The sequence below is a fragment of the Parasteatoda tepidariorum genome, chromosome 1, assembly GCF_982258835.1.
Source record: "Parasteatoda tepidariorum strain Cologne lab strain chromosome 1, Ptep-v5.0, whole genome shotgun sequence".
In the NCBI taxonomy this organism is placed as follows: domain Eukaryota; kingdom Metazoa; phylum Arthropoda; class Arachnida; order Araneae; family Theridiidae; genus Parasteatoda; species Parasteatoda tepidariorum.
The window spans coordinates 110,556,995-110,578,480 of record NC_141755.1 but is presented as its reverse complement, the minus strand read 5'-3'; the positions used below and the strand labels follow the sequence as shown (position 1 = coordinate 110,578,480).

Genomic DNA, 21,486 nt, shown 5'->3' with positions numbered 1-21,486 from the left:
TTGTGATGACTGAATTGGATCTTATTAAAGATAACAAACTTTGGGCTGATGTTGTGTTCAACGATATAGAAAATCGAGATCAACTGCCTCATTTCATACAGTATAAAATAAGAATGGCGGCCAGTAAAGTGGACAGGTTTGTCAAGTGTTTGGTTATGATCTAATTCCATTTACTATTTTTATTTAAATATGGTTGCATTTATTTCACTAAATTCACTTTTTATTCAATTCCTACAATTAGTTCACACTCTCCCAATAACTCGTTCAAATTATTAATCGTTCATAAAATACTTTTTTATTCATCCACTCAAGTTCAAATACATTTTTTTATACTTGTAATCGATGTTAATACAGTTTTTTCAAATATTTAATTCATTCATTAATTAAGGAATGAGCGAAAAACGAAATGGAATTTTCTGATGGGTTAGTCATTGTTTAAAATTTTACTATAAGCAATTCAGTTTTTCACATATTTTAAAAATAACATCTGTAATAATTTCTAACTTATAGCTCTATTTGAACAAAAAGATAGTTTATTGTACACATTTAAATATTTAATTATTTTAAATTCGTTGTGTCAGATAAATTCAATAAAGAACATGACGTGTGGTCCACGTCACCAAATGTATACTTTTTATAGTCGTCTGATAACACGCGCCTTTTTTTTTAAATTCCTTCTATTAGTTCATACTCTCCCTATATATATTTATATATCGTGTTCAAATTTTCAATTGTTAATAAAATACTTTTTATTCAACCATTAAACATACTTTGACTCATTCATTAATTTTAAACTTGTAGTGATTAACGCATGATGGTAATACAATTTTTTCAAATATTAATTCACTCATTAAATTTAATTAGTAAATTTTAATTTCATACAGGGGAAATTTTTTTTTATTATTTAATAAAAAGTAACTAAAATAAAACTTTTCTTTGTTGACCTCTAAGTAGGAATTGACTTTAATTTTTTTAATTTTTTTTTATTGTGTAGTGAAAATTTAATGTAGAAGAACTTATTATGAAATAGTGATAGATTAAAAAAGTTGTAGTGGTATGTAAAACTAAAAAGTAATGGAATTATAATTCAAAAAAATTAAATAAATCTCATATGTATTTTCATTAATGAGTATTTTAATATTTTTTTCTGACTTTGGATTGTATTCAAAACTGTAAAAAGGGATTGGGTTAAATAAACCACATTTCTAAATAGTTCATTAAAGCATTAAGCACCCTCACTTCCATGTAGCTAATAAAATATTTTTGTGTGTTATGCTGTTATATGGTTGACACTTCAGACACTCATTGAGTATCTGGAAACAATTCTAATGAACAGCCTGATGTGTATAAAAAAATTCACCTTTTGTTTTAAGTATGGTTATTGCTACAATGCCTCATGCTCTTTATGTGCATAAAAACTGAATTTATTAAAAATGTTATAATTTTCATTCTTTTCATTATAAATTAAATGCATGTTTTTTTGATGCAGTACATTTGTAAACTCAATTTTTTAAGCAAAATTAAAAAAGCAAACAAATGTAAATAGCTATTTTTATTTATTACTTTTAAGACTGCATTGGTGGTATATAAAGGAATTCTTTTTTTTGCATTTTTAATAGGTTCAATAAATTTTCATGCTTGAATTACTCAATTTTCATATTTATGAGACTAAAACCAACATAATTTAAAGAATTAATCATGTCTGTTAAGACTGTTTGCAGTCAATCAAGAAATAAGTATAATTACTTGATATTTTTATGATTGATAAATGACTATTCTTTTTTTATTTGAAAAAAATTGCATGGTATTGTATTTTTTCTTTGTTTAGAAACCTGTATAAAATTTAATTACAAATATTTTTTGCCTGCAGTTTCTGATATAATTTTTATTGTGACACAGGTTTCATACGCCTGGACCAAGAAGAAGACCAGGGATTGACATGAAGTATATCACATTTGGATTTGCTTATCTGCAAGACATGATTGAGCATGCAATCATCAGAGAACAGACAGAAAGAACACAGGAAACTGGAATTTACTTGCAGCAATTTCCACATCCATGCTACATATTTGATCAGTAAGGCTCCATTAGAAATGCATTTTCCTGATTTTCTAATTTTGTAATTTAGATATTCTATGTACACAGTCGAACCGAACCTCGTTAATGTGAAATCGGTGGTACTATAATAATTATTTGTGTTTACCAGATTTCATCTTATTCGATACATTATGAAAATAATTTATTACGTACTATTAATACATATTATGTGCTACATTTATATACCAAACAGATTAAAATGAGCTCACAAATGTTAATAATTTCATTTAACATGGTGGGTAGTGTTTTTTAAAAGAGATTTTCTTTCCTTCACCATGGCGATTTTCATCACGTATTAGGCAAAAGCGTGCTTTTTACATTGTTCTATTCAATGGGAACAAATTCATTCACTTTCAATTTCAAAAATGTGGTGACTGGGTGTGCCCTTTTGGGCCTCCCAGTCCCAACCGTTGAATATCTATCTCAACTGAAAATTCATTCTAACCAAAATCTCAGTGTAAGAGAATGTTTTATCCTTTTAAGGGATTTCTTTTCTTTATTAATTTTGAATTATGGCCATTTTCATATTTAATAAATCAGATTTTCTTAAAAGATTTCATTCATTTCACTGAGACAATTACCATTTTATTACATCCAAATTACGATGTATATGTAACGGCCAAAAATCAATGATGATATTTCAGCTACCACTAAAATATTAGTAATGGCGATCAACACCGTCATGCAGATCAACACCTCTATTTAACAAAGTTGCTAAATCATGATAATAAGTTCGTTATATTTAAAATTTGTTAAATAGGAAATAACTTTTTGAAATACTTAAACAACACAAAACAGGTTTTAAATTCATCAACACTAGACATAATTAAAACAGCAATTGATACACCGTTATCTTGGAAACTAGTATCTACTATTTATTTTATTAATCTTAACCATAAAAGAAATCAACATGGAGAAGCAAGAATAGAGCAACACATTATCAAGTGTTACGCTATCATGCTACTTACATTTTCAGTTAAAAATAAGCTAAATTATGTATTAAATTATAGATGCATTTATTATAAAAGTAATTTTAAACATACATTACCACATTCGTTCATAAGTTTAATGACTATAGATATTATCCCTCAATTTTGTGTGAGTTTTTCATTTGAAATGCAAACAAAAAAAAGGAAAGGATTTTACTGCTTTCTCTAAAAGTTAAGTGGTTTTGAAAATCAATTCAAGGTCATTTCCCTCATAAAATATGTTAACAAGTTTGAAATGTTCCAAAATATTTTGGGAATAGTGGATCTCAAATAAAGATTCGTTAAATTGAAAATTCACTTCATTATTTGGAAGTTATTTTACGAAGAAATTTCCAAAATGTTCTTGGTTCCTCGAAAATAATCACAAAATGGAAGTTCGTTAAATAGAAGTCCAACTGTATAGTTATTGCAATTTCTTTGTAAGATGTACTTTAAGATATATATTTATGTTAAAAAATGATTCTTCTCGTGATGTTCATTTTATGTATGTTTGTTTAATGGATTTACATTTTTTAAAAGCCTTTAAAGGGGCTTTTTTTGTTCTGGGTTTGAGAAAGTACTGAATTTTCTGTCTTTTAAAAAAAGATTATTATTTCTTTTCTTTGCCTTGTCAATTGTCGTTCTAAGTGACAAAAAATACATGATTTCGCAAGTTTCTGCAGTATTTATCAGAAACTAGTTATTTTATCAGGATTATGTAAAAGTTTTTGAATTTTATTGATTTTATGTTTATAAATTAAGAACTTTAAGCGATAGAAAAAAATAATTTTTGTGGCAGGAAGAGTTCTTACCGTAGACAAACTATAGCAAAAATGTGTTTTTGACTTCAAACTTACTATAGTGTTTTATTTTTTGGTTTGGAAAAGTGATGGAGAACAGTGATCCTGGTGTGATATTTGTGATTCTTTTGTGCTAGTCTGTATCCACAATTATGTTATCATTTCTATTTAGTACACTGTTCTCCAGAGCTAACCTGGCTGCAGCAGCAGGTGGCATGCTCTTCTTTATCATATACATTCCATATCCCTTTCTAGTCATGTGGGAGGATCAGATGTCGCTCGGCAAAAAACTAGCCAATGTAAGAACTCACTTTTTATGCACTACGAATCCTAATTGTTTTCATTATTTTTATATATTGGAAGTGATCATTTCAATTTTGTGATTTTAGAGTCTGTCTTCCAATGTTGCTTTTGGGTTCGGTTGCAGTTACATCAGCCATTATGAAGAAGAGGGTGTCGGGGCTCAGTGATCCAATATCCACGAAAGTCCCATTCCTGGTGATGATTACAGTATGTTACAGGTCATGATAATGCTACTCTTTGATGGTTTTATTTATGGAGTCCTCACATGGTATATAGAAGCTGTGTGGCCTGGTAATTTGATCCTTTTTAAATTAATACTGATCTACTTTAATTATTGTATTTAGCAGCATCTATGTCTATAGAAACCCAAATTTTCTAAAAATCCTGCTTTGCAATATAAAATAGAGGTGGTTACGATTTGAGAATAGACTTTAGCATACTATCTAAAGCATAGGTTCTCAACCTTTTTAACGCTTAAGGAGCGAAAAAGAGTTTAAACGCCCCCTTTGTGAAAATTCAGTTATTTGGAGCACAATTTGAGCTGAATTATAAGAGGTAACATTTTTAAGCAATATTCTTACGCGTTAACTTTGTTTGGTTTTTTAAAAAAAATAGTGTGAACGTTAACTCGATACTTTTCTCCCGGCAGGTAATCGCAATCTTTTTGTTATAATCAAAATAAATACGGTAATGCGAAAACAAACAAAGAAATCTATGCTAAAAAGAGTTATTTAAACTTAATTAGATAATTAAAAAAACATCAAAAATAATTTTTTACACTAAAACGTGGTATCAACGAAGCAATCAAGTAACTATGTCAGTGGGAGGATTGTGCTTGATGGTTCAGAGCTAGTTTCTTAACATTCGGTTCAATATTTTTAGTGAGGTGAAGACGCAAGTCCCCTCGTTGCACGATTTCGAGTCGATTTCTCTTTTTTGTGACTAGATCCGTCACAGCACTGAATCCTCGCTCGACAAGGTAGGAGGTAGAGAAGGCAATTAAAAATTTTTTGACGATAGCCCACAGTCCAGGGTAGAGGCGACTTATGTTATCTTGAAGCCAAAATTCTGTGAGACGATCACCATTCTGGAAGCAAGCTTTCAAAGTTTCATTAGTTGAAAGTTCAACCAATTCCTCCTGAATATGAATCTCTGCTGTTTCAATATTCACGTAAGGGTTCATAACCCCCTGAGGGACTTCCAGGGTCAACACATTTTTAAAACGATTAGAAAAGTCCATGTGCAAAGACTCAAGATGTTGACAATATTCTTGTGTATCATCACAGGAAATTTCACCATTCTTTTTAAGATCCGATAAGATCGGAAATTGGCTAAACTCATTCCTATCAAAATTCTGCTTCCACAAAATGAGTTTTTTTAGAAAGGCAGAAATAACTGATTTTGAAGTGATCAAATTGAGTTCATCGCCCTGAAGTTGTAAATTAACACCATTAAATTTTGCAAATAAATCCGACATGTAGGCAACGTCTATCTTAAATTCTAGCAATCTGTCTCTCAGAGCTACATCTTTGTCTTCCAGGAACTCAAGCACAGAGTCGAAAAGATTCCCAAACCTATTGAGACAGGCGCCTTTGGAAAGTCAGCGAATTTCAGTGTGTAGTAGCAAACGATTGAATTCTTCATCGTTTATCTTGCATAGCTGTCTGAATAATCGATCGTTGAAAGCATCACAGTGAATTTTGTTCACAGCAGAGATAACGTATTGCAATGACTGATGCAAGCGGTCACTGAGATTTTTTTCAACTAAATGCTGTCTGTGAATTACGCAGTGAACAGCTAAAATATCTGGTACCTCCCTCTTCAAAAATGCGATAAACCCACGATGCCGACCCACCATTGCAGGAGCTCCATCAGTGGCAACAGACATAATATTTGTAAGAGGTATGTTTTTCTCTTTAAAATAATCTTTGACAGTGTTAAATGGATTCTCCTTTGGTATCTATAATCAAGCTTCGAGCAAAAAGCATCTCTTGAACAATTTTTCCTTCCTTAACAAACCGGACGTACGCCAACAATAAAGCCTCATTACTTGGCAAGGTTCATTCATCAACTTGCAGGGAAAATTCATTCGATATCAAAAGTTTGCATAAGGACTCCTCAACATCTTCCGCCATCTCATCAATTCGTCGCCGAACTGTATCGTTGCTTAATGGGATATTTTTTATTACATTAGATGCTGCTGGATGGTGTAAAACAGTTTCTAAGACTTCCTTAACAGACGGCAGTATCAACTTTTCGCCGATGGTATGAGCTTTCCCAGATTCGGCAATTAATTTTGATATGTTATAAGAGGCTATCAAACCATCGTCGCATTTTTGGGACGAGGTTGCTAGTAAGCCTGAGACCGAAGGTGCCTTCAGAAACTTGTCCTTGATGTTCTTGAAAAATGACAAGTCTTTATTCTGTTTGTCAGGGTGAATTTTTTGCAAATGCTCCTGCAAACGAGAAGGTTTCTTGGCCTCATTCGATAAAACTTTGTTACAAAGTAAACACATAGGTAGTTGAGAGTTCGATGGTGATTGAACAAATCCAAACTTCAAGTAAGTGGCATTGTATTGACGACCCTTCTTTTTGTTAAACGACATTGTTGGCGGAAACAAAATGCAAAAGATGAAAGAAAATCAACTATTTCTTAAAATTAATAAATAATATACTATAAAAACACGTACCTGGACAAAGAAACAATGAAATCGAATCGAAACCTGGGAAAAAACTGAAAGGAGTGAATGAAAACTATCATAAGAAATACTGATCAAATCAAATATTCATACTAAAAGAGTTCAATTTTCGCCAAATGGCTTGAATGAGTCACAGCTATTGGAGACAGTCTTAGAAAATCCGATAACAGTAACGGCTGCTCCCTGCCAAAATCTTTATTGTGATTTAATAGCCCCCCTAATACTTTTGAGGATCCCTGAAAAGGAAAAATTGAATACACTCGAATTTTAAAAAAATAATAATAATTTCCTCTCGTTCTAATAATGATTTTACTCTAAAAAAAACTAAACAGCATAACACTTTCGATTTAAAATTAATGAGCGAATATGAATATCAAATTGACACCTATCCGTTCAATAGTTCAGAACACAGTAGTCACCCCGCCCTAAAATCTAAAAATTGATCTAATGAATATGTAACTCTCGAAGGTCTGCGCTGCTCTTCCAGTCTAAATTTGATGAAAATAAAACCGCAAATTTATTGCTCAATACTAAAGGAAAAAAAAGAACAGAAAAAGAAGTTTTATTCAAAATAAATAAGCCGTTCCCAGAAATAAGAAATTTATTAATCATCGGCTTAAATAATTTAGAACCATACGCCAAATGGTTTGAAAAAGTCAGAAGCAAAAATATGACTCATGCGCTGTGCAATACTGTTTCGAAACGGAGAAAAGGTGTCGTACAAGTTCGTCCTATTGCTGGCCCAAATGATGCATCGAATATTCTTATTTTTTCATTTAATATTAAATTATGATTTATTTTACATATTAAATTAATCTTAATTTAATAATTTTATTTGGGAGTTTTAAAACTAAATTTGAATGACTAACCATGCTCATCGCCCCCCTACCGCCCATAGCATATCCAACGCCCCCCTACAGCCCAAAACAAGTTCACTGCCCCTCAGCATACTCCCACCGTCCCCGTTGAGAAGCAATGATCTAAAGTCAATTCTGGCTGATAGCATTACACCTATCTAAAATGGATCTGGCTAGTGATTTTCATAGTTTTGTGGTTGGAAGTACGATCTTTGACATGTAAGTGAACTTTCTAGATAATGCATCTCTCAGAGAGCCATGGTTGCTCAAGGGATAGAGCGTTCGCCTTCCAATGAGGCTAACCGGGTTCGAATCCCAGTCGATACAAATTCCACATCCGGCTTGCACAGACCACAGTGTTGACGTGAAATATCCTCAGTGGTAGACGGATCATGGGTTAGAGTCTCCTTCCAGTCAGGCTAACAGGGAGATTTTCATTGTTTTCCGCTCCATATAATGCAAATATGGGTTAGTTCCATCATACAGTCCTCCAAGAAGGTCAAACTTCTCCCAATACTTGAGCCAGGAGTTCCCTTGTCTTCAGGATTGGGTTCAAAATTACAAGGCTACTGAGTTGGCTACAGTACTTAGATAGAGAAACAATGTGAGGATCCACAGAGTTGATAAGTAATTTTGGGTGATAATTGTAATAACTGGCAGGAGCTGTTACTATGCAAATCATTAAATAGATTCTATATTCATACCTTTTCATTTTAAGAGAATCAATTAGTAAATGAAATTTTAATTTTTCAGGTCAGTAGGGCGTTCCAAAACCATGGTATTTCTTTGTCACTAAATCTTATTGGTGTGGTACAGAATTGAAAGAAGCACCAGTGACAGATATAGAAGCAAGATCCAACTTTAGTAAGTTTACATAATAAATAGTCTTTGTTTTAGAAGAAAATATAGAAATGTTATTTTATTTACTAATTATTAAAAAAATATGATGCGTAGCGCTTTTTAAAAGGTGCTTATTTTCAGTTTTTAAAAGCCCTTAAGGGTGCTTTTTTCATTGGGTGTTTTTAAAAAGTGCTTCATTTTCCCTTTTTGAAAATGAGATTTTTTTTCTTTACTATGTCGATTTTCTTTACTATGTGTATTATGCAAAAACGTGCTTTTCACATTGTTCTACTTTAATGTTATTCACAATTCATTGAACCAAAATCTGTTTCGGCGTACCCTTTGTCCATATCATATAAAAACGCCAATCATTTTGCATGTTTGATGAAATACTTGTGACTCTGCGTGTGCATATACTGAACTGGGTTCCTAGAGATTATTGCACTCTCGCGTGCAACTCTGCTGCATTTTGCATGATAGTCTCATTTCTACCCCCTGATATCTAACCGAAAAATCTCTTGATCATTTTATGATGGCTAATATAATCAGAAAAAGATTTTACATGAAAGGACAAGATTTTACATGATCATTTCATCATGATCATGTAAAATCATGTTTGCATTTTGTTATTGTATATAGTGCTTAAAAATATTTTTTCCATGCTTAAAAAGTACATAAAGGTGCTTGTTTTTTGTTGAAAGATTTGGCTACACACCCTGAAAAAGAAGTCAATTTTCACTTTTTATAAATTAAAGGATCTACTCTTTCTTTAAGTCAAAACTTTAAAGTTTTAACTTTTAATAATTAACGTGTCCTTATTAAATTCTGATTTGTCTTCTTTACAGTAAATTTTGCAGTATAAATTCTGTTGATATTTTACACAGATAATTGCCCTTTGAAAGTGTAGAAAAAGTCATGAGCAGGGAAACCTGTCACGTTAACGACTTGTCTAAGTTGAACTCAAGAAATTTAAATACTCTGAGGATTACGAAATAATAAATTAATAATAATTAATAATTGTCAGAAATTGTATTTGGATGGAATTATCTTCAGTTGAACAAGTTTTATAATTGCTTGTAAAAAGGTTTCTGTGTATTTCTAGAAATATGCAAAATCATGCCAAAATCTAAATATTTACCTCAATCGGTTCATCTGACTAAACTTTCCTGAACATGACTGCTTTCACTATGTTAGGCTAATCGTGAGAGTTTTTTCTTACCATGTAATGCAAATGTGGGCTAGTTCAATGAAAAAGTCCTCCATGAAGGCAAATTTCTTCCAATACTTGAACTAGTAGTTCCCTTGTCTTCTGGATTGGATTAAAATTGACAAACTGCAGCATTGAACATTAGTAGTCGTAAACGCGAAAATTGGGTCGCCTGTTCAACGTCGGTTATAAAATAAAATAAAATATGTGAAAGTCAAATATCAAAATTTCTAAAAAAACAGGATGTTTGATTTTACTATTGTCAAAGCAACACTAATTATTTATTACGTTTAAAATATATGCGTTGGACTATTAAGATTGTATCTTAGTGCATGGACATTTTATCATTAATAGCTATCTAGTACTTCTTTTATGGATTTTTTATTTAGTTATAAAAATTTACATAAAACATACAGGACGCCATACTTTATTTCGCCATACTTTATTTATTTACATACTTTATGGCAGGACGCCATACTACCATATTTTATTTTTTTAAACTATAATAACTAGTAATTTCTTTTTCTTCTAGGTGGGAATGTAGATTTTGAACAAGAACCGAATGACCTGAAACTGGGTGTGTCCATCCATCATTTGACCAAAATATATTCCAACAAGAAGCTGGCAGTGGATGACCTTAGTGTGAATTTCTACGAAGGTCAGATCACATCATTTTTGGGACACAATGGAGAAGGAAAGACAACAACCATGTAAGTTGTAGCTAGTTGATATAGTAAGTTGTAGTCACTTTTTCACTAATCCCTTTATATTGTAATATATTAATTTGAAAATTTCATACTAAAGGCTTTAAAATCTTTAATTCATTCACTACTGAATGTTTGATTTGTATTTATATTCAGAGATGATTGCGCTCCAGAAAAAATCCGGATTTCGAGATTTTTCATTAATTGCGATCCAGAAGTTTCTGGAAATCCACTGTTCAGAAGTTTCAAGAAATCGTCGATCACATTTATGTATAAATATTCTCGTATATTTTATTTAAAAAAAATATTAGAACGAGAATTTGTACTTGGCATCTCTTACATTTGTAAATATTTTTTTTCTGGTGGGATAATAAATGTGATTAGAGGTAAAAGTAAACTAATACATAATTGTTCACTGAAATTATGCTGCATATAATTTATTTAGAGCTTCTTGTTTTGAAAATATCAATGATTTAAATTTAAAAAAAGCATTAATTTTTTGAAATGGGTCATTAATGATTTTACTCAAAAAAATCTATAATTCACTCACAACTGAGTGTTTAATTTGTATTTATATTGCAATATATTTATTTAAAAACTTCATACTGAAGGCTTTTAACTATCTAATTCATTTACATCTGAGTGCTTAATTTGTTTGATGGCTGATGAAATGATGTTCAATTTGTTTGATAATTGATGAAAGAAATAGTGATGTTGGAATAATCATGCTGATGTGTGTATTTTAAAGTTATCCATTATAAAAAATATGATCAACAGTTGAAAGTAAAGTGTTATAAAATAACTAGAAAGATATATAATAGTTTCTAAAGATTAAAAAAATTGCTTTCTTTAAATTATGAATTTTATTTAATTGAGGCTATTTTTTACTTTAAGATTAATATTGACTGGGATGTTTCCTGCTACGACTGCAACTGCTGAGATTTATGGCCATGATATTCGCACAGACATGGATTGTATTCGACGAAGTTTAGGAACATGCCCTCAGCTTAATGTTCTATTTGAGGAGTAAGACATTTTTCTTTATTTTTATGCAAACTTAACTGTTTTATGAGGGTTGACTCTATCTATTTTGTAACTGAGGGGATATCAAGTGAAAACTCTGGATTTTCAGATCAGATTTTTCTCAGGTTCTGCAGAATTTTCTCTGCTGCCAGATTTTAGTCAAAATCTTGATTAATAATTCTTTACTCCAAAAGTGTTTAACATTTGAACTAATGAACGGAAAAAAGTATTGTTCTACCCTATTTGTTGCTTTAGAATGTTTTGGAAACTTGAATAATAATAAAAATAATTGCTGGATAAAACTTTGTTATGAAATTTCCTAAGGGCAAATAATATCACTTTATCCAAGTGCGGTCTACTTACTTGCTATTTTTGTAAGCATAATTAAAATCTATTATATGATAGTTTTGAGTCAATCTCTTTCGACCAGTTATTTAAAACTATTTTTAATCCAATTAGCAATTTATAATCAGAAAAACTTATTCAAATTGTGTAGTTTAATCTAAAATAATTTTAACACTTTAATTAAAAATATTCAGTTTTAATTGTTAAATAATAAACCAAATTAGGCAATAGTTATGAATTTATAGAAGTCTTCATAAAACAGCTAAAAATTTTGCTTTAAAATTGTATTTGAATATTTTTTTCTAAAAAGTATTGTGCCTCTAATATAATTGAGAGTACTGGAATTTAGGCTTGGTCATATTATAATTTTTATCTGACATAAATGTTTTGATTAAAACGTATGATTGTATTAATTTTCATCGGGCTTTCTGTACACATTTAAAATATTCTTTCTCTGATTTTAAATTTTATCATTCTTCTTTGAACTTAAATTTTGCTGAATTGTAAATGATTGTATATAGTTAATACAAAATGTATCAGGAGAAATTTCTAACTCAAAGAAATTTTTATTTTCATAATGCAATTTTATTTCTTGCACTTTTTCTTAATACCAAGAGAAAATGTATTAATTTTTATTTTCGTGCCCTCCAATATTTTCATATAACTAGATCCCAGATTTTGATTATCTAAAAAATCCCTATAAATGTTCTTAAAAATACAAAAAATGACTTGAAAAATGTTAAAAATTACCCTATTATTACTTTAAAAATATTAAACTGAAACAATGTTTTCCTCTTTAAAATCACTTCATGCAAAATATGTAAAACAATGCAATACGTTTTTTTTTCGCTTTTGCTTTTACTTATAAACTAGAAATTGCTCTAATTTAATTAATGGGGCTTGTAATAAGAAAAACAGATTTAGTCAAAATGTAATTTTTTTTTTCAATTTGTGTATATTTAGTAAAAAAAGAGAGATATTATATGTTAGTAGATGATAAAGAAAAAATAGAAAAAAACTACTTCATGTTAAAATAAAATTTACAACTTTTAATATTCATTACCTCTGTAGTTTTCTTATTTTACTTTAGATATGTTTAATTTTACTACATTTCTTCTATGCGTAAATATTTAAATTATACTTTAAATTTTGTGTTGTAAGTGAAAAGGTAGGAAAAGTGTGCTTTTAAAGTTAAATTTTTTTTTACTGTTTTTTACTCGACTAACTAGTATATCTAAGAAATTATCAGTTAAGAAAATATGAAATTTGGTAGATTTGCATATAAATCTGGAAAACATGGAAAAGGCATTAAATTTCCATGCAGAACTTTACCAGATATTCTGATTTGATATCCTATGTTACGTGCAAACAATTTAACTCAGGATTCAAAACAAAATTTCTACTTTCTCTTGTTTTGTTTCTCATAATATATCTTCTTGACTTCAAATTATTATTTTTCTTGTTCATACCAATAATTCTGTTTTAATTTTGAATGAAAACATCCAATATTTTTCTTCAAACTTACGTTTAATTCTTTTTGTAGTTAAATGAGGTTTCTTCTTGAAAAATAATACAGTATTATTTGCATTAGCCAGATTTTGTATTAGAAACTTGTGTGTCTGTTCTCGTATGAATAATATGCTTGAAATAAAATTTAAATATAATTGTCATGTGAATCAAAATTAAAATATGATATTTCTTTACAATTCACTAGTTTGACTGTTCTTGAGCATTTGTGGTTCGGTTGAAAGGAGACGACGAAGTTTCGGAGGAAGAAATGATTAAGGACATGAATCTGAAACCAAAAACGAATGAAATACTCAAAAAATCTCTCTGGTATGCATGTATCTATTTTTTTTTTAATTTTTTATTTCTGTATTACTATGTATTCATGAAATTTGCATTTTATTTTGTAAAATCTACTGGATTTTTTCCATGTTTTTGCAGCAATGCAAACGTAAGAACTTTTATGTGAGACCAATTATTAAACCAATCAAACTTTTCTAACTTATTATTTTTCTTGGTGTCAATTATTTGAGTAATAGTTATAATGTGCATAACTGAAACTGCGGTATTTTATCTTAATTTTCAGGTGGAGTGCAAAGAAAATTGTCTATTGGTATAGCGTTTGTGGGTGGATCTCAAACCTTTATTTTAGATGAGCCTACAGCTGGTGTAGATCCTTATGCCAGGAGATCTATTTGGGAATTGCTTTTGAAATAAAACTCAGGTAATGCATTGTATGATTTTTTAGCTTAATGTATTTTTTTTATTAATCTCTAACTATTTATTTAGGAAGTTTGTTTTATTAATGATAATAACATATTTTTTAAACAAGACAAAGCATTTTAAAGCACCATTATCTGTTGTTGTCGTAAGCCATTAAGTCAAGGGGTGTGACAATTACTGAAATTACATTTTTACGTTTTTCTGAAACTAAAAAAAAAAATAAGTGACTGATAAAAAAAATGGCTATATCTGTATAAAATTAAAAATGCAGTTCAAATTCTAATTTTTAAAAAATAAATAGTGCCCATACTTAGCTTATGGTGTTATACATTAACTATAGTTAAAAGTAGTTTAGTGTTTAAAATTTTTCCCTATTCATCACTTTTAAGACCTGACCTAGAGAACTATTATACAATGGAAACCCAGAAAAATTAATTTCAGAATTTAAAATTTCAAATGAACCCAAAAATTTTGATGAAGAGTTCATTTCAGATGCTAAGGAAAGTGAACTCAACTGGCATTCTGATCATAATCATCATAGTTGACCAGACAGCCCAATGTGGGCCAATGCCTTCCTCTGAAGATTTCTCCATAACAACTTCCAACAGGCATTCTATGCCAAGTTAAACATTAGCTTCTATAACCGAGTGTGGCACTATAATTGTCAGTCATGAACCTGGAAAAGCTGTGAAGCAAAGTTATTTTAAAAAATATTACCTCAACCATTGTTAACAGTTTATCCAGAGTTTTCTTTAATCCTGTTAGCTCTTATTTATCTGGATAGTCAGTGCTTTACTGTGTGGCATAACTACCACTATGATTATTAAACATAAATTCACTAGTATATAAAGACGTCTTAACTCAATTCAATCACGCTTCTGAAGCTTGGACAATGACAAAATTGGAAGAAAATTGTATCGCAATATTTGAGAGAGAGATTTTGCGGGGTATACTTGGTGGTGTAAATGAAAACAATAACTGGAGAAGGAAATTTAACTTTGAACTGTGCAAGATTTATAAACAACCTGATATTATTAAATACATTAAAATAAATAGAATGAATTAGATCGCCCACGTGATTCGAATGAGTGACGACAACACAATAAAAAAGATACTGCTTTTTAGACCAACTGGAAAAAGAAAGCGGGGAAGGCCGCGGTTGAGATGGGCTGACTCTGATTTTCTCGCAATTAATGAAAAAAATTGGAGATCAAAGATAAATCGGAAGTCGTCATGGAGAAATATTCAGAGGAAGGCATTGGCTCACCTTGGGCTGTCTGGCCAACTATGATGATGAACTCAATTCAATCTTGAGGTACCTTTTGATGGATGAAGGTTGACATAGTCGAAATCTCTAACTGTGTATGGATAAAAATTTTAAATGGAAAACAATTTAACGTTTTTTACATTTCATTCTTTTTAAAAAATTTAATTTTTACACCTTATTAACTTTCTCTGTCGATAATTTAATTATTGTAATGTTATTACTGTATATGAATAACTTGCATTTTTAATTTTTTAATGAATCATTAAAACTTTTTCTTATGTTTTTGGAGAAATAAAATTTTCCATAAAAAAAATCAGAATGCTGAAAGATTTTTATCGAGACACTTTAAATTAATGCCTCTACATTGTGGATGCTGCAAATTACTTTTTTCCAAGTTCCCTGAAATTAGTTTGAAAAACAGAAATAAAATTTTTATGTGATATGTCATTTTTTCTAAAGAATTTTAAGTTTTTTGCGTGTTTCTACAATTATTTTTTTTGATCAAAAGTTATTCAGTGATCTTCCGATCATTAGATCAAAAGTTATTCAGTGTGGTCCATTTTTTATTTTGCTCACTATACAAATGTTTTTCTTCATAAATAAGTTTACTGCTGTTTTTTTCTCCTTATTAGAATATTTTAAAATACATATAAACGCAGTTAATTATTTTGAACAAATCCTTAAATTTGCTAATTCTCTTATACAGGTTGTACAGTCATATTAACTACTCACCACATGGATGAAGCCGATTTACTGGGTGATCGAATAGTGGTTATAAACAACGGGAAGTTGCGGTGTTGTGGATCCTCTTTGTTTTTGAAAACCCGGTTTGGCAACGGATACTACCTGACTCTGGTGAAGTCTTGCGATTACAATCTCCCTCAGAGAAACAGCAGGGGATCTACGAGTACAGTGAAAGATAACTCCACCACCAAAAGCACTAGTGTAAGTAGAACTCCGTGGAAAAATATGTACGATATTTTTTTCAACCATTGAACACCGTTTAACACGTTCACTGACGTGTCACCCATATTTGGGAGAGAGCAAAAATTCTGATTGTGCCGCGTCCCTCGTATTGATAAAAAAACTATAAGGGCAAGAAATTACTTACATACAGGTGATTATCAAAATAATGGAAACACTTGTGAATAAAAGGGTCATTTAAGAATTCGCTTCATAAGCATTAAAATATAATCTTAGCTACCAGTTTTTTTTAATATAAAAAGTACATATATTAGGTGGTATGAGAGAGCTTTAGCGGAGTTACCTACGTTTTGATTTTTTGTCAGAAGCGTAAAATGTCAGACCTCACAGATTTTCAGAGAGGCCAAATTGTAGGAGCCCGACTAGTTGGAGCAACACTGACCGAAACATCCCAGCTTTTAGGCGTTTCTAGAGGTACGGTGTCTAAATTCATTACAGCATACACACAGCTCGGAAAGACAAGTTTAACAAAGCAAAATAGTGAACGGAAGTAGAAGCTGAGTGAAAGAGACCGACGGGTATTGAAGCGGATTGTAATGTCTAAAAAGAAGACAGCTGCAGCCACAGTGACCACAGAGCTCAATCAGCATCTGGATTCTCCAGTGTCAACAATTACAGTTAGGAGATACCTTCATAAAGAGAACATTTACGGCAGAACAGCAATTCCCAAGCCTTCAAAATCTAGGGTGTTTCCATTATTTTGATAACCACCTGTATATAAATTCTATACTAGTGCTGTAATTCTACAGAAATTTCAAACTTGTTTGGAAAATTTGGAGGATACATTAAGCATTACACCAATAGCAGTAACCTCTGTATTGATCAGCAATACAATGGAAAAATTCTAAGTCTGTGATATTTTTATTATAATATTTTTATTTACAAATTTTTGTTTCCAAGGCAAAGCTAAATATGCTGCACACACTGCTGTGGCATAGTAGTTCTATTACCCAAAACACCATAAACTATTAAGCAGCTTTAAAATTATTCAGATTAGAGTTGAATTAAATCAGGGTATTTTACAATATTAGTTATTTAACAAAAAAAAATACTCCAGCTGTATTTTACAAAATATATTATTGTGTTTAATAGATACTTTCAATTGCAAAATTTCATTTCAGAAATTAGTTAAAATTCATTTGGAATTCATTTTTCGCAAGAAAATGAAAACATAACATTTCAGGTTTTTTCCAGACCTTGTCAATGCATTTCATATTAATCCTATGGGAAAATTTTTGTTTAGTTCCTTTTTGTAAATTTTAGCTTTTAGCTAATCACAAATTGTTACCAGCATGCAGCCAGTTTCCATGCAATAACCACGAACTCTGCAATTGTAAGGAGGCTTATAGCCTTATTTCATTGTATTGGCATTTGTATTAAATCAGACTTCAATATTTTCCATAAAACAGATCTACTTTTGTAGGAAATATAATTTAAAAAATAATTTACACTAACAGATTACTTAGTTTCCAGTTCATTGTAACCCTTACCAATGTGGCATGACTTGGACATGCATCTTCTTTTCTAGGAAATGACGGAGGAGGGTGTAGCAGATATGTCTACAGTTGATTCAAAATCAGATTTATCTGAAAACAATGTTCTATCTGACAATGGATTTAATTCCACGTTCAGTTCTCCTTGGGGTAAGCATCTAATTTCTTATCAATTCATGTTTTAGTTCAGTGTTTCTTTTATTTATTATTTTTCAAGCAATTCAAAAGTGTTTAAACACTCTTTAAAGCTCCCTTTTATTTTTATTTCGATCTTTTGCTCAGTACTTAATCATTCATTTTAACCCAACCAAGTATTATTCAATTTTATCATTCGCGGTTAGAGTTAGTTCAGTTGGTTTGATCGTAAGAGTTTGATCGTAATCGTGAGTAGTTGGTTTGATCGTAAAATAGCACTAAAAAATCTTTTGAAGTAAATACTACTCTCCCAGACAATAAATAAATAAAGTAAAAAAAATTATGCGTGAAAAGAACAAATAAATAGCATCAATTAGTCATTCGTTCATTGAATTCTATCACTGATAAAATTCTGGAAGGGGAGTAATGTGGCATGTATACCACTAAAATTATTAAATACCAATTCACTAGTATATTAGACTTGTTAACTTGTTTATGTCTTGAGGTACCTTTTGATTGATGAAGATTGGCAAAGTCAATAATTATATCTCCTTAAAGTCAAAGTTTTTTGATGATTTTATAAAATTTGATTATTGTGAATTTGTAAACCTAATTAATAAAAAATATTGTTTTTACCTCCAGATGTAAATCTTACTAAAATATATCTGTAAAATATTTTCATATACCATTTTCTTATGGCTGGTACAAATTATGAATCAGAATTACAGGTGTTACAGGTGCCACAAGCAAAAGTTTAAGCATTTCATATGTACTGAAAAAAATCTAGATAGTGATTAACTATTGCCCTAAAATGTGTAAAATGCAGCATTGTGTTATTTTTTTAAATTTTCTTAGGTGGCTCTTGTACCATATCACAAGTGATACGGTTCATTCATAACCACGTACCAGATGTAAATTTGGTGGAAGATGTTGGCTCTGAAGTGTTTTATCTCATACCTCCCTCTGCGCAGAGATCTGGAGAGTTGCAGAGACTTTTCAAAGCAATGGACGGTAATCTGGACGAATTACATATCAGCAGTTACGGCATATCCGACACTTCACTCGAAGAGGTAGACTTTCATTACGTCATTCAAATAAATCTCTTTTTTTATGCAGTTTAAAATTATTCGTCTAGCTCACTTCTTTTTAGTTTAATAAAAATAGCTTACGAAGTAGGTACCCTTCAGTTGAGCTTTACTTCATTAAATTTGCAAGATGTTCAATCTGTTCTTTAATTTATTTACATTTGAATTTCTTTTGAAACTTGCTGTGGTTGTGTAGCGTAACTACGGTTATTAAGCATCAATTCACTAGTATATAAAACACATTAACTCGATTCTATCTTGGGGTACTTTTTAATAGATGAAGGTTGACATTATCGATAACACCATCCCCACATTGGTGACCCGGATGTGATATTTTCATGCCTACTTCAATGTATGGTTCACATTGAACTGTTGACTTGCTATTTGTGACTGTGTCATGGTCGTCCTCACATTGTGCCTTCTCATCTCATGTACACACAACGAGATGCTGTACAAACTCGACTGCTAGTAGCAGCACAGGAGAGACCACACACACACAACCGTGAACTTAATACAGCTCTCACGGCAAACGCTCGAAATTCGGTGAACTTAATAAGAGTTCCGGTCTTTCACAAATACGGTATCTTGGGGTACTTTTTAATAGATGAAGGTTGACATTATCGATAACACCATCCCCACATTGGTGACCCGGGTGTGATATTTTCATGCCTACTTCAATGTATGGTTCACATTGAATTGTTGACTTGCTATTTGTGACTGTGTCATGGCCGTCCTCACATTGTGGCTTCTCATCTCATGTACACACAACGAGATGCTGTACAAACTCGACTGCTAGTAGCAGCACAGGAGAGACCACACGCACACAACCGTGAACTTAATACAGCTCTCACGGCAAACGCTCGAAATTCGGTGAACTTAATAAGAGTTCCGGTCTTTCGCAAATACGGTATCTTGGGGTACTTTTTAATAGATGAAGGTTGACATTATCGATAACACCATCCCCACATTGGTGACCCGGATGTGATATTTTCATGCCTACTTCAATGCATGGTTCACATTGAACTGTTGACTTGCTATTTGTGACTGTGTCATGGTCGTCCTCACATTGTGGCTTCTCATCTCATGTACACACAACGAAATGCTGTACAAACTCGACTGCTAGTAGCAGCACAGGAGAGACCACACACAATCAACTGTGAACTTAATACAGCTCTCACGGCAAACACTCGAAATTCGGTGAACTTAATAAGAGTTCCGGTCTTTCGTAAATACGGTAACTAGTGGTATTCATTCATCTAATTTAATCCCTGATAAAATTCTGGTGGGGAAGTATCGTAGGGTAACTATCACTACAATTATTAAACATCAGTTTACTAGTATATAAGACGTGTTGACTCAATTCTGTCTCGAGTTACCTTTTTAATTGGTGACCCGGACCACAGCTGCTTCAATATTTCTCAGTCAGTGAGTGAGTGATGATTAGTGAATGTGGATGGGTATTCAATAATTTTTCTGCTTTGATTTCATTAAACAGAAATCGAGTTTTTATTAAAGGATGATTTTTACATGTTTTATACATTTAAAAAAGTGGCTGATTTTATTAGTGGCAGTCTTTGAATTCACAATCTCTTTTTCATTAAATAGGTTTTCTTGAAAGTTACTGGAGAAGCTGGAATTGTTGAACCCGCAGATGAAGCTACGCCTGAGAGTAAATTGAAGAAAATTTTCATTAATCATTTGTCAGAATTTTCATTTAAAAATCAGTACTATCATTTTAAGAAAATGATTAGAACAAAAATATATTTGAAGCAGCTAACTGATGTGTTTTAACTTCATATTTTTTTTAGTTTTTTTTTAATATTTTAAATTTTTTTAACCCTTTTATCACCTTATTTAACGTCAATCTTTTCATTTAAAATTTTACATAAAATGTTAATGTCTTGAATCATTTGTCAGAACTATCATTTTGAGAAAATGATCAAAATCAAAATATATTTGAAGCAGCTAACTGTTTTGTTTTTAACTTCATGTTTTTTAGTTTTCTTTCATCTTTTTAATTTTTTTTTTACCCTTTCATCACTTTTTTTAACCCCAAACTTTTCAATTCAAATTTTACATAACATGTTATTGTCATTAATAATTTGTCTGAACTATCATTTAAAATCAAAACTATCATTTTGAAAAAAATTATTAAAATCAAAATATATTTGAAGTAGCTAACTGATATGTTTTTAGCTACTTGTTTTCTAATTTTTTTAAACCCTTTTATCACTCTTTTAACCCTAAACTTTTCAATTTAAATTTTACAAAACATGTTATTGTCATAATTGTCAGTAATTATTTGTTCGAACTATCATTTTGAGAAAATTATTGAAATCAAAATATATTTGAAGTAGTAAACTAATTTGTTTTTAACTACCTGTTTTCTGTTTTTTTTTTTAAATCTTTTTTTCAACCCTTTTACCACTTTTTTTTACTCTAATACTTCT

The 21,486-nt window shown here is 30.9% G+C and overlaps 1 pseudogene across 1 annotated transcript in view; it reads left to right on the top strand.

Moving 5' to 3' along the window:
• Positions 1–21,486, top strand: part of LOC122273825 (phospholipid-transporting ATPase ABCA1-like) — a 46,247-nt pseudogene continuing 24,761 nt past the window's right edge. Inside the window, exons 1-13 of the transcript XR_015431354.1 lie at positions 1–136; positions 1,900–2,076; positions 4,038–4,164; positions 4,255–4,459; positions 8,478–8,588; positions 10,304–10,481; positions 11,370–11,501; positions 13,558–13,679; positions 13,936–14,073; positions 16,046–16,284; positions 17,852–17,966; positions 18,807–19,021; positions 20,642–20,705. The product of XR_015431354.1 is annotated as a phospholipid-transporting ATPase ABCA1-like (transcript). The remainder of the gene's footprint in view (positions 137–1,899; positions 2,077–4,037; positions 4,165–4,254; positions 4,460–8,477; positions 8,589–10,303; positions 10,482–11,369; positions 11,502–13,557; positions 13,680–13,935; positions 14,074–16,045; positions 16,285–17,851; positions 17,967–18,806; positions 19,022–20,641; positions 20,706–21,486) is intronic.